The sequence below is a fragment of the Lepisma saccharinum genome, chromosome 4 (assembly GCF_977018435.1).
Source record: "Lepisma saccharinum chromosome 4, izLepSacc3.1, whole genome shotgun sequence".
Classification (NCBI taxonomy): Eukaryota; Metazoa; Arthropoda; class Insecta; order Zygentoma; family Lepismatidae; genus Lepisma; species Lepisma saccharinum.
This window is the reverse complement of record NC_139232.1, coordinates 16,636,097-16,649,450: the sequence shown is the minus strand read 5'-3', so window position 1 is coordinate 16,649,450 and position 13,354 is coordinate 16,636,097. Positions and strand designations below refer to the sequence as shown.

The window sequence follows — 13,354 nt, the reverse complement described above, 5'->3', positions numbered from 1 at the left end:
GAAAGCCATTGGTGCATCAACACGCAGATATACCGCAGCGGCGGCAGCTGTAATACTAGGAAAGGCACTTCCAATGAAGATACCTGCACAACAGCTTGCCGCCATCAGTGACGCAAACGCGCAGTTCCCGGGTGCAGATAGCGTTTTCATCTCCTCTTCCACATCTGCCCCCGCTGGGAACATGCGGCGGTCGGTGAGAAGGAGGGAAAACTAAATAAGCGCCGAGCAATATTGAGTTTCGTGGAAATTCGTGTTTACACTGGAATAATCGACGGACAGCTCTCGGAAGCAATGCTCAGGCCGTGCGCACTTACTTTAGTAAATGGGTCTCCGAGGACCCGAGAGAAGATCCGAATATCGTCAGAAAACGTTCTCCGCTGGTGCTATTTTCATGGACTGTTGGTGAAGATTGTCAAAATTACGTGAGTATTTTTCTTTCGTTGGTGGAAAAAAAATGATGCGGCACCTTTAAAGGGAAAGCTATAACGTGTGCAGAAAAGTAAATGCATCAATCGAAACCAAAATGTGCATAAAGTCTGTAGCTAGACCAAATGTTTAAATAAAACATTAAAATGCTGACCAAGGAAAACTTTTAAGTATAAAAAATATACATAAAAACGTAACGTTTCTGGGTCTTCTTCAGACGAATATTCACAATAAGATACGATAAGGAAAGTACTTAGAAAGGCGGGCATAAAAACGTACAGAAAGGGAGGCCATAGTACTTTAAGGATAGCGAACAAGAAGAAAGAAAGCAGGGAGGAGGAAGAGGAACGGATAATATACGAGGTTCAGTGCAAGGAATGGGAGAGTGTGTACATAGGGGAAACAAAAAAGGGACTGAATGACAGGTTCAAGCAACATAAGGATGACGTAAGATTAAACAGGGAGAAAAATGCTATATTCAAGCACACAAAAGAAACTGGACACGACATAGAATCGAAGAAGGCAAGGAGGATAGGGAGGGAGAAGAGAGGTATCTTTCATCAATTTATTGTGAATATTCGTCTCAAGAAAACCCTGTTAGAGGGTGGAAACGTTACGTTTTTATGTATATTTTTTATACTATAAAAGTTTGCCTTGGGTCAGCATTTTAATGTTTTATTAACATGGAAGCAAAGCTTAACAGTGTTACCAAATGTTTAAGTGCATTAATGAGAAAGCTCGACATACAGAGCCAAACTCACTTGCATCAGATGATGCACTTTGGCGTTACCTTTACAAATGATACACAAAATTGGAACAAATTCTGAACCTGATTCTTTGCAAAGTCAAAAACACACTTTAGTGCATCAATCGATGCTTTTTTGGTGCATAAAGATAAATTTAATGCATTTGTGCATATCAGTTCATAAAAAAAAGTTATGCCCACTTTTGAATTTCGGTACAGTTCTCGAATTTATGAATTGGGCTATTTCTTACGTGTTTCATGAAAGTTCATTAAATTTAACTTCTGATTATGAACATAAACATTATTTCGATTGTATGATATTGCAGTAGGGCCTCTTTGGTCAGGAGCCAAATATGTTAAGAACTCAAGTACTTGGGGAAATTCGATGATTTCATTAAAAAAATAATGTTGGACTCCATGGGCCCCGGGTTCGAATCTCTGATAAGGCATGGATGTTTGTGTTTCTCCTAAATGAGGAATGAGTGTAATTGACAAAAAAATGATGTTAGAAAGAAAAGAATGACAGGGAAACTACCGTTTAGGGGTTTGCCTTTTAAAAAATGGAAGATAAACACAAATTAACCTCAAATCAATGGGGCAACCCTGGGGTTAAAGGCGGCCGGAGCGTGGTGCTGATCACATAACCTCCGAAATGACCGAGATAGAGAATACCACTACATCACCTTGTTACGATCCCCGGATTATTCCCAATGGATCAACTTACTTTTATTCCTCAACGGCGAGCATGAGACTTATCAGCCTACTTTGAAGCCCTCAGGTAGTGGGAAATCAGATAAGGATATGTTTACGTAAATCTTACTAACTCTCACACACAAAAAAATATATTTAGATGTCAGTTAATGTTAATATATTACACTTACACTCGCAATTAAACTCCTTATTACAAACAAAATTGTATTAAGATCATAATAGTTCTTGACTACACAAATTAACACATTCACATTTCCAAAATCACTTCCATTATTCAGCAACATTCATAATATCTCTCTCCTAACAACCCACAATCAAATGTTTTAAGATTAGTCCATAACCATAACAGACTACCCAATTGAACAAAACAAATTACGTCATCATAGACAATTAACATATTAAACACTTAAAATGGTACAATAAGTGGGTGCGTATCAACCTAAATGTGCCTTCATGGCACGGTGCTATATGCACGGAGTACTTTACCTTTTATCTTACTATGGAACCCACTTTGGTATGTTGAATATAACTTCACAAAATGTAATCAAATTATTCTAGTTTTCTATTGTTTCACACCCTTGTTTCTTCCACCCCCAGGTTGGAGCCTTCCGTCGCGAGGATGGTTGAGAGAGGAGCATCGGACCCGCCACCAGACGCCGCTATCAGAGTGCCTGTTTGACGTTAAGAAAAGTAAGTGCCCTTCCACATACACCCTGTCACGTTTTGTTTCTGATGATCCGAGGTTGAAGGGTGGTCTCGGCGATGCTCGAATTATATTCCCTTTAGTGGAATTTTCCTATGAGAACCACCATTATTTTTCTCCCAACATCAACTTAACCGACGCTGCGGTTCCCAGAAGATATGCGATCAGAGAAAGCTTCAACAGAAACAAAGATTATAATCAAAGCACGTGCTTCTTTAGCCTCCATTTTGTAGGGTATTTTTGGGGTGTAAGGGATGAGGCACCCGAATGTTTTATTTGTTACACTTGTATTTATTACAAATGGATTGCTGTTTATATAACTCATCCTATACACTGCAGTAATATAACATATACAAATTAACTCTTTCACTTTGATATTTTTCCTTTTGACCAGTACCACATTGACTCAATAGTTTGCACTTTCAATCTTTCAAGGTAGGCAATGTAGCCACAGCTCTCTGGCTCTGAACCAACCATGCTCTTGTATTACATCCCCACGTATTTTGCCTCTATATAGGAAGCAAATTATTTAGTAAGGTCTATTGCTCTCACTACTAGGTACGTAGTTGTATGGTCTAGAAAAATAGGGGCCCAGTCTAACTATCCATTGCGTGGTACGATGTTCGCACGTAATTTGCTTCCTGTATAGAGGCAAAGAAGCCCTCTTTTATGCTTGCTTAAACAAATTACATATACTTCATTATTGAAGAGGAAATATGTAATTTGTATGTATGGCAACTGCATACACACACACAGACTGTCGGAAATATCAAGCGACACCTTAAGTCGACATGCATGTGGCACACAAGAACTCATTGCTCCGACCGAAACGGAAACGACATATACGATTCCCTTGAGTTAAACATCAGAGAGATGCAGGTAGAAAGCAATAACAGAAATTTAGAGTTTAGACTACATACAGCACGGGTTGAATTTAAATCGTTAAAACAATATCTCAGTAATTTAAATGTAATAGGTTTCTATGACACAGTAAATAAATTTTCGAGCCCGATTTCGCGACCCACCTCAGCAGTGGGTCGCGCCTTATGGGTTGAGAAACGATGCATATGAATTATGCCGTGTCGTCCAATCGTGATTACCTCTACATCCATCTCACCATATCACCATCCATCATCATCGCCGAGAGGAGTCAAAATTCGGCGTAAAAGCGACGTAATAACTTAATTCAAATAATCAATCGAGAGGGTCGATCTCCGTGGCGTAGCGGTTAGCACAGTGCGCTACGACGCCAAGTGTCCCGGGTTCGAATTCAGGACTGGGCATGGGTGTTCTTTGCGAATGTCATCAATTTCATCATATCATCAGTGATCCTCATCTTCGCGATTAGCCAAAAAGTGGCAGAAAAGTGAAGTAAAATAACCAAAAAGTGGCAGAAAAGCGAAGTAAAATAACAAAAACGTGGCAGAAAAACGAAGTGAAGTAACCAAAAAGTGGCAGAAAAACGAATTAAAATAACCAAAAAGTGGCAGAAAAGTGAAGTAAAATAACAAAAAAGTGGCAGGAAAACGAAGTAAAATAACAAAAAAGTGGCAGAAAAACGAAGTAAAATAACAAAAACGTGGCAGAAAAACGAAGTAAAATAAACAAAAAGTGGCAGAAAAAGGAATTAAAATAACCAAAAAGTGGCAGAAAAGTGAAGAAAAATAACCAAAAAGTGGCAGAAAAGTGAAGTAAAATAACCAAATGAGTTGAGACTATTTATATAGAAAACTGAAAAGTATTCCAGATAGAGGTAATCAAGCGGTCCTGGTTTCGATCACTGACTGAGGCACAGTGCTTCGTATCCCACCTTTAGTCCCGATTAGCCTATGAGAGCATAACACTTTTTTAAAAAGTTGTTACGTTGCAGTCGCACGCGTTAACTACCGATACTTTGGGAACTAGTACAGCTAGGAACGCAGAGCATATTGGACTGAGATTTGTCTCCAGATATTCATCCACCTGTCTGTGAGATAATCTGAAATAGTGATTGAAGCTATCAAGAACAAGAATTAGTATTTTATGGGTTATTTAGAGTTGCCTTTCTTCCTTGTTAGGTTAGTCGCAACGATGAGGATGAATGGTGATTATATGAGACATAAGGTGCAATCACAATGACCAGGATTCGAACCCAGACCCTTAAGTGGTGACAAAATATAATAGGAAAAAGAACACCACCAGTTTCTTTAACGTGGTAGCAAAAGTGTATAGAGTTTAATCAAATAACAAATTTACCAATTTTAGCCAGAAAGGTTGCATGAAACACCTAAATGCGGTTTATATCACAAGAACCTCACGTGGGTTTCTGGAACTGTTGTTATTTGGCAGAGCTATCAAAGGACTTTACTTTCCCCCACAACGCTCGATAAAAATCACATTTGTCCCTAGGTGCAAATGCCCCTTTGGGGGTCGTCAGAGCTCACGCCCTGCACAGACAGGCCTTAAATCGCAGCGAATTTCATCCTTATTCCTTTACTTTGGTTACCATTGGCGGTTGGGCAGCAAGTAGAGACAGAGGAATTACAATTACGATATTTAGTAAGTAGATAGATTTGTTGAGTAGTAAAGGTTCCCACCATCCCACGTATTATTCCACACCGTTGAAGCTCTCCAAGAAAGCTTATCTTTCTTCTTACTTCTTTTTCTCCTCTTCTTTGCCTCTGTTCTCTCTCAGAGAGAAGGGAGGAGGAAGGGGAGAGTTGAAGAGCAAAAGGAAGAACATAGTGAGAGGAAAATAAGGAAGAGAGAAAATAAAGGAAAGAGGGAGAGAGAATGATAGTAATAAATAGCGAGGACAAAGAATGAGAGATAGAATGGTAGTAAAAAGAAAGGTAGGAATGAGAGAGGCAGTGAGAGAAACAGAGAGTATGAGAAAGAGAGAATAAGGGTGTGAAAGAAAGGATGTGATACAATTAGAAGGAAATGAAAAGAGAGAATGAGAGTATGAAGGAAGAGAGAGAGAGGTAGAGAGAATGTGGATGAGAAAGAAAGGGAGTAAGATAATTAGAAGGCGTAAGAAAGGGAGGGAGCGTGAATGAGGGTGAGAAAGAAAGGGAGAGAGTGAATTAGAAAGAAAGAGATAAGATAACAGGAGTAACAAAGAGAAAGAGAGAACATTATAATGAAAAAGAGATAGAATGAGAGTAAGAAAGAGGAAGGGATAATGATGGTGAGAAATAAAGGATAAAGAGAATTGGAAAGAAAGAGTAAGAGAAAGAAAGAGAATGAGGGCGAGAAAGAGAGATTGACGGTGAAAAAGAAAGAGATAATTGAAAAAATACAGAGAAAGAAAGAGTAAGAAAGAGGGAGGTAGAGAGATCATTAGAAAGAAAGGAAGAGAGAAAGAAAGAGAATTGTGATGCGAGGGAAAGGGAGACAGAGAGAGAATTAGAAAGAAGAAGAGAGTAAGAAAGAGGGAGAGACAGAGTGAGGTGAAAATGAAAGAGAATTAGAAAGAGGGAGAGAGAGAATGTTTGTGCGAAAGAAAGGGAGAGAGAGAGAGAATGTGAGTAAAATGGAGGAAGAGAGGAGAGTGAATGAGGAGAAAGAAAGGGAGAGAGAGAATTAGAAAGATATAAGAAAGAGTGGTGCGAAAGAAAGTAAGAGAGAATTAGAAAAAGAGAGATGATGAGAGTAGGAAAGGGAGTGAGAGAGAGAATGAGGGTAAGAAAGGGAAGTAGAGAATTAGAATGAAAAAAATGAAAAAGAATCAGTAAGAGAGAGGGGGAGGGAGAGACAATGAGTAAGAAAGAGAGAGAGAGAGAGAGAGAGAGAGAGAGAATTAGAGTAAGAAAGGGAGTGAGACAATTAGCATGGAAGAGAGAGAATAAGTGTAGGAAAGTAAACGGCAGTGAGAGAATGAGGGTGAGAATGAACGGGAGATATAGCGAGGGAATTAGAATGATAGGAAAAGAGAGATAACGGAAGTAAGAAAGAGATGCGAGAGAGAGAGAGAGAGAGTAAAAAAGAGGGAGAGAGTGGAATAAGAGGAAGATAGAAAAAGAAAAGATTGAGATGGAGATCAGAAAGTCACTTAACGTACGAGTTCTTGGTGTGTTGTTCAAATTACAGTCTCCCAATCTATATATATATGAATATAGGAATTTAGTACATAGTACATTTCACATAGGTGAGCCAATTTCAAATTTTGGCACTATTTGTGCATCCGAGCTGCCCCTTAGCCTAATGATTAACGCTCTCGCTAGGACTGTTGTATTTGAAAGCGATAGTGGCGGGCTCTCCTCTCGAAAGTCAGGAAACGGCGATAAGACTCTACTCGCAGACTTTGCCCCTGAGTTTAGCTGAGTTTTTATTGAAACAACAACAATGCTCCATTTTTTGCTTCTCCATATCTTGTTGCATGGTAACGGCCATTGTATTGTATCTGAAACTCTCTGTGAACTTATAGTGACTTCATTTAGTACGTGTTACATGCTGTAAATATTCCTTTGCTGAAATACAAGCTACACGATTCAGCAATGGAATATTTGCTCATTGCAGGTATAATGATAAACATCAAGAAGTGGTATTATTTAATATTGTTGCTGAGTAAATGTATAATAAATCTGTATTGAAACAAGCAAGTTATTATTATTTGTTAATTTCTAGTATTAATTGGACTAGAAAATGTGAATGTAATATTGGAAATTTTGTGAACTTTGTTGGAATTCGCTTTGTAAGGAGGTAAGCTAATCTCTGACCATAAAGAATTCACTTCAGAAAGAAATAGTTGAAGTTGAATTTTTGGCAGTATTGGATCATGATAGGCGCATTCCCTAGGAGAAGAGTGAACTTTGGTGAAAATGCACCTCTTATCCTGGTCTGACATTTGCCAAGATCCAGCTTTAGCTTAATTTTTTCCAACGTGACCCGAAGTTTGGTATTTGGGCTAATCGGAAGTACGCCTAAATGGCGATACAAAAATTGTGTGTTCCAACTGTGTATCTAACAATTGTCAGCAATAGGTAACTACGTAGCTCTATGTTGACGTATAAATCTATTCGGAGAAAAATCGATAGGAACTTGTAGGTTCGTTCCAAGCAGGAAAAGTTTAGTGCTTGATTGATTTGGTTTAATTTGCTTCTCTTTTTCTGCCACTTTTTACTAATCGTGAAGATCAGGATGATTGATGATATGATGCAATTGATGATACAAAGAACATCCGTGCCCAAGCCGGGATTCAAACTTCACACGCCGGCCCACGTGGCGGAGTGGTTATCACATCGTGCTACGACGTCCGGGTTCGAATCCTGGGCATGGCTGTTTGTGAGTGTCCATTCATCAACTTCATCATATCATTACACATCCCAATCTTCGCAAATTAGCCAAAAGTTGCACAAAAAACGAAGTAATCAATCAGTCAATCTATCAAACCTGGTACCCCTTGCCTTGTAGCGCGCATTGATAACCACTCCCCCACGGAGGTTCGCAAACAGGAAGAGTGACTGAACGGAGAGATTTATTCGAATCATCACTCATCTTCATCACCGCGATTACCCTCCAGAGAAAGGGGCCACGTAAAATAAGAATACAAACGAAGGATGCATGATGAAACAATACCATCCGACCCAGCCTCTAATCAGTCTGTACCAGAAGACAATCCTGGGGGTAAATTCGGCCGGAGCATGGTGCTGATCACATCATCACCGCTATGACCAGGGTCCATAGGACCCTCCCTCCTGTGTACACATAGAATCCAAAATGTGTCAGTTGACACAAATATGTAGACTCCAGTAAAACATTAAAGTGCATATACCGTTAATAATGCACTATTAGTGCAAATAATGCACTATTAGTGCATCAGAATACACAGAGTAATGAATCAATGGGTACTATCAGTTTCACTTCCGTACGATGCACGATTGTGGCAGGCACGATCATTTCAAAGAGACCAAAGTTAAACGTTTAACTGTGTCGAAGAATGCATCAATCTTGATTTGATGCATTTGAGTTCTGTACGTACATTGATGGCACCGTGCAATGCACAGGGGATAACTTTACCTTTGCTAGTGCTATATCATATTAGGAGGCATGCTAACGAAGAGAAACGTATAACGGATTCGGGGAAAAAATGCATACCGTTCATCACGTTTACAGCGATAGAAATGGCAGTCGCAGATAGTAAAGGAAACAGCAATTTGCCATTGTCTTCCAGGGAATATAAAAATAATGTTACAATTAGCTGAAAAGAGAGAGAGAAGTGACAGGGATTGTATTGTAAGTTGGCACTTGGCTCGTGAAAGCAGCGCGGGAGATTTCCGTAAAAGAGGAAGTTGGGAGATCTACAACGCCACCAACGAACCTAAATAATTCCTTTTATTGTTCCCGTGGCAACACATCTCTTTTTGTGATCTCCAAACGGAACAATTCACGCGGCGCGCTTTCGCTTTGTCTCTGGTGGAAGATTTTTCTGTTAAATCTCTCTCTGACTGTAATCTTTCCTACCCGGCATTTCACGTGTTGGTTTATGGATTCTTTTTCTTTTTGTAGGGGAGCTGAGTTTTGCACGTGGAATAATTTTCACACACGTGTAGGCAAGTTATATCTCAACCTAAGTATTTGTTATCTTGTAGAGAAGTGACAGGCAAATTATTTGTTAACACGCCATACAGGAGGCAAATGTTTGTCTGTTGTGAAGTCCAGAATGAAAAAGTACAAAAATTGACTTAAGTTAATATGATGTTGGGGCAGGGAAAACTGCTGTTCAGGAGTTAGCGCTCTAAGACGACAACGGTCCTGGGTTCGAATCCCGACCTGTGCATGGGCGTTCTTCTTTAGTGTGCTTTCATCAATTTCATCATACCATTACCAGGTCACTGAGGCAGAACTAAGGCTTTGCAGGTGAAAGGTTTTCTCGGAATCCATCGCTTCCGGTCCAAGGTTTGCCTGTGAAGTCAGGCTTGACAGCTGTTGAAATTTAGCAGTGCCATCTCTTGTTCTGTTTGTTGGAATAAGTGGAAGCAAGATTGCGAGTAGTGCCTCTCAGCGCCTCTTTGCGGATTATTACAAAACTTGAATGGGGATTCTCAGCCAGAGGTCAGTGCACCGGTTTTCCTGACTTAGATGAAGATCTACTTATAGCCTATATCTTTATCTGTGCCATTACTCAATCTCATCATCTTCATGATTAGCAAAAAGTTGCAGAAATCATTTCAAAGAAAGCAAGAATACACGGTTAACTGTGTCCGTTGATGTCCTGCACCTTTGGAGTTTTCTTTTGTATAAGACCTTGCCCAATTAATTATATTAGTTGTCTTTGAAATACCTCTCTGCTCTCCTTCACTTCCACTTCCACTCTGGATTGCTTAGTTGCAGACTAACGAGGCTCTGGGGCCTGGACATGCAGCCAGTATAAACCTCGTTATAAAATTGTGTTGTGTCGTCCATGTGTGTTTGTCCCTTCACACACTTCATTTTATCACCATTCATCCTCATCTTCGCGATCAGCTAGAAGTGGGAAAAAACGCGAAATAAATTAAATCAAATTATTCATTATTATTATTTTCTGCTCGTCACCTTGTAATCCAGGTGTCCCGGGTTCGATACCCAGTGGAGGCACACAGTGGTTGGTGTAGCCTAACTGCATAAACTCAAATCAAATGAAATCTTTTCTTCTCTTGGCGAAAGGTTCTACACCACGCAATGCTAACCCTTCGGGGAAACCCAGACCCTATGCGCATGCAAATGGAATTCTATATTGCTGCTAATTCTGCACATTAGTGGCAATCGCCGCTTTCAGCAAAGAATCTGGTGCAAATAAAGGAGCAGTTGCTCGCAGGTTTTTCTTCGTAATTGAGTTTCAAAATAGCTCCCCGTTTTACAGCCTTGTTCCCCCTTGGAATGGGTCATAAAGATGAGATTAACTCCGCCTGCAAATTATAGGAGCTGCGACGTTTTTTTCTGTTTGATGAGCTCACGCAGGTCCCTGGGTGATGTAACAGTTTCCTTGATTGGACCAGAAAAACTGCAACTGCTTCATTTCGCCGAACCATTGGTTACAGCTGAAGAAAGGTAGTCAATGAGCGAGTTCATTAAGCTATTTGAGCTTCAGAAGGTTTTTAAAAAGGTGCACGATTGACTGACTACCCGACTCAGAAACAGTAACCCCACTCGTACCTAATGGAAATGGGCAATAACGGATTAGAATAATGAATAGGTGCTCCCTTGTTGGTTTTAGTAGTGAAATCAAGTTCACGTACGAATTTTCACATAAGGGAAACTGACTTTTGTCACGAATAGAGCCCGGATGTTTATGTAATTAATATTTTAACTAGAGCTTAGCTGATACCAATGTTCATCAACAATGTCACCTTTTCTGCTATTGTTGCACTTGTTTGTTGCTGAAATATAAAAGATAAATACACGAAACGTTATCAAAATGAGAGAAAAACACTGCAGAAATTCTCAGATTTTGCATCCGGTGTTTTGATGGTTCAACATTATTTGAACGAACTGTATTTTGTGATTACATAACAGGTTTTTTTATATTGTGATGTAATTTTTTGAGCATTTTAAAGCAGATCTCTTCTAAATTGGTGTTTATATTTATTTGGATTGATATACTCAACCACTAATATTCATTAATATTTTGAAGAACGTTTAATTGTTACAATTTTCAAGCATCGTTATCGTTGGAAATCGGTAAGAGTATCTTTTCAAACTAGTATCAGCTCAACCTTATTTTTAACGTTTATCCAAGCCAAAAACAAATCTCGGTAAATTACGATGCTAATAACGGTATACACATGAATTTCTTGTGACATAATTTGATGCATATTAAATATTTTCCGTTTAGAGTGCATATTTTTTAAATAAAATGCGGCATTTTCACCATTCCTCTAGTTTTCATTGAACAATGCAGATTTATTTTGTGGGACAAACGGTAGTATTTATCTGACAAAGTCTCGAACGAGACCGAAAGTTTTGTTGGGCAGTAAGTCTCAGTTTCGTCAAGATGTTTTAGAGTTTGTCTCGGTCTTTTCTCGAGTCTCGTCAAGTTGTTTTAGAGTCTGTCTCGGTCTTTTCTCGAGTCTCGTCAAGATGTTTTACAGTCTGTCTCGGTATTTTCTCGAGTCTCGTCAAGGTGTTTTAGAGTCTGTCTCGGTGTTTTCTCGAGTCTCGTCAAGATGTTTTACAGTCTGTCTCGGTCTTTTCTCGAGTCTCGTCAAGATGTTTAGAGTCTGTCTCGGTCTTTTCTCGAGTCTCGTCAAGATGTTTTACAGCCTGTCTCGGTATCTTCTCGAGTCTCGTCAAGATGTTTTAGATTCTGTCTCGGTCTTTTCTCGAGTCTCGTCAAGATGTTTTAAAGTCTGTCTCGGTCTTTTCTCGATTTCTACAAATCCGCGTCTTGGTCTCACTACCATCCCTATTCGATAGCTCCTGATTTTCCCTCACACTTAGTATACTCTACTCGTATGACCATTTAACTACAAGGTCCTGGGAACGACTTCAACGTATCTCTTTATTTTATTTATTTTACGTCGCTTTATCTACACATTTTCGCTAATCGCGAAGATGAGGATGACTTGCGATAAGATGAGATGGATGAAGCTCCACGCCAGAGCCTCGCTAGTCTGCAAAATGCAATCCAGGGTGTACTGCGTGAAAGCAAGTATGACATTTAGGTATCTTTGGAAAGGGTTACCCCCTAACACCCCGCAACATGCCTGACAGGAAGAGAAACAGGACGATTGGCAACCCCCAAAAGAGAAAGACGATAAAAATATTACTCTTCGAATCTCAGACCTCACTCCGACAAACCAACTTCCAGTTTCCTTGTTCCGATCGCCAGTTTCCTTGTTCCGATCGGGATTCTGCACCACACGAAGACATTTTATGTTCAGAAAGAGAGAGAGAGAGAGCGAACAAAATGTCTCCGAGTTACATCGTGGAAAACTCCCCACCGTTTCCGGCTTTTTTTTTCCTCGAGGCTTTTTCGTTGCTTTACGTGTAATAAAGTTTGGCTGAGAGGTGAAATCCGTTAGAGTGAATCCGCGCGATGCCCTCGCCAGCCTATTGTGCATACAAATAAGAATTTTCTATCGGATTTGAGCGCGTAAAACCTCCGCTCCCAAATACCTTTCAGATGCCCTGAATAAAATTGCCTCCAGAAGTTGAACTTTCTTCTTATCGCCGAACGGAACGTTTCAGCGAGTGGCACCGGGGGCTGAATGTGTGAATGTTACGTAGTTTGCGAACTGCCCAGGGAAAGATATGACGATTTGACTGGCGTGCTTAGAGGAGATTGCATGAGGCATGACACCCGTCTCTTGGCCCGGTTTTCCTTATAAATCACGTTTACATAGAAAAAGGTAGCTCACCCCTCCTTCCGCCTTTTTTTACCTGCTTTTTACTGCCCTTTTACCTTAAATCTCTCTCCGTTCACACCTCTTCCACGATGCCTTGAGAGCAGATTAATTAGGATTCATACGGAAATACAAAAAATATAAAATATGAAAGTGTAGGGAGTTTTTCTTTAATTGACACATTATCTGTGGAGTTGTGGTTTATTATATCCTTCTATATTTACAAAAGTTCCACATGTAAGTACTCTAAATCAATCAAATCTCTAATTCAACAAATGCACACCTATAGCTTCCAACATTTACACTTCCATTGTCGCAGAATTAGCTAACTATCTATGCGAACCTACCCTGAAAATGGTATTCTGGAACCAACAGAAACCTCCTAACAGAACTATATTCATGTTTGCAAACACATAGCAAAACACTAATACTAATTGCTGGCCAGCTGTTATTAAAAGGCAATAC

At 39.7% G+C, this 13,354-nt stretch overlaps 1 protein-coding gene across 7 annotated transcripts in view; it reads left to right on the top strand.

Annotated features, from left to right (window-relative positions):
- Ptpmeg (protein tyrosine phosphatase Meg) overlaps nucleotides 1–13,354 on the top strand; it is a 365,178-nt gene that overhangs the window by 188,632 nt on the left and 163,192 nt on the right. For all 7 annotated transcript variants that reach the window (XM_083120336.1, XM_083120341.1, XM_083120339.1 and 4 more), the window contains one exon: nucleotides 2,480–2,572. The gene's annotated coding sequence lies outside the window, so the exon portion shown is untranslated. The remainder of the gene's footprint in view (nucleotides 1–2,479; nucleotides 2,573–13,354) is intronic.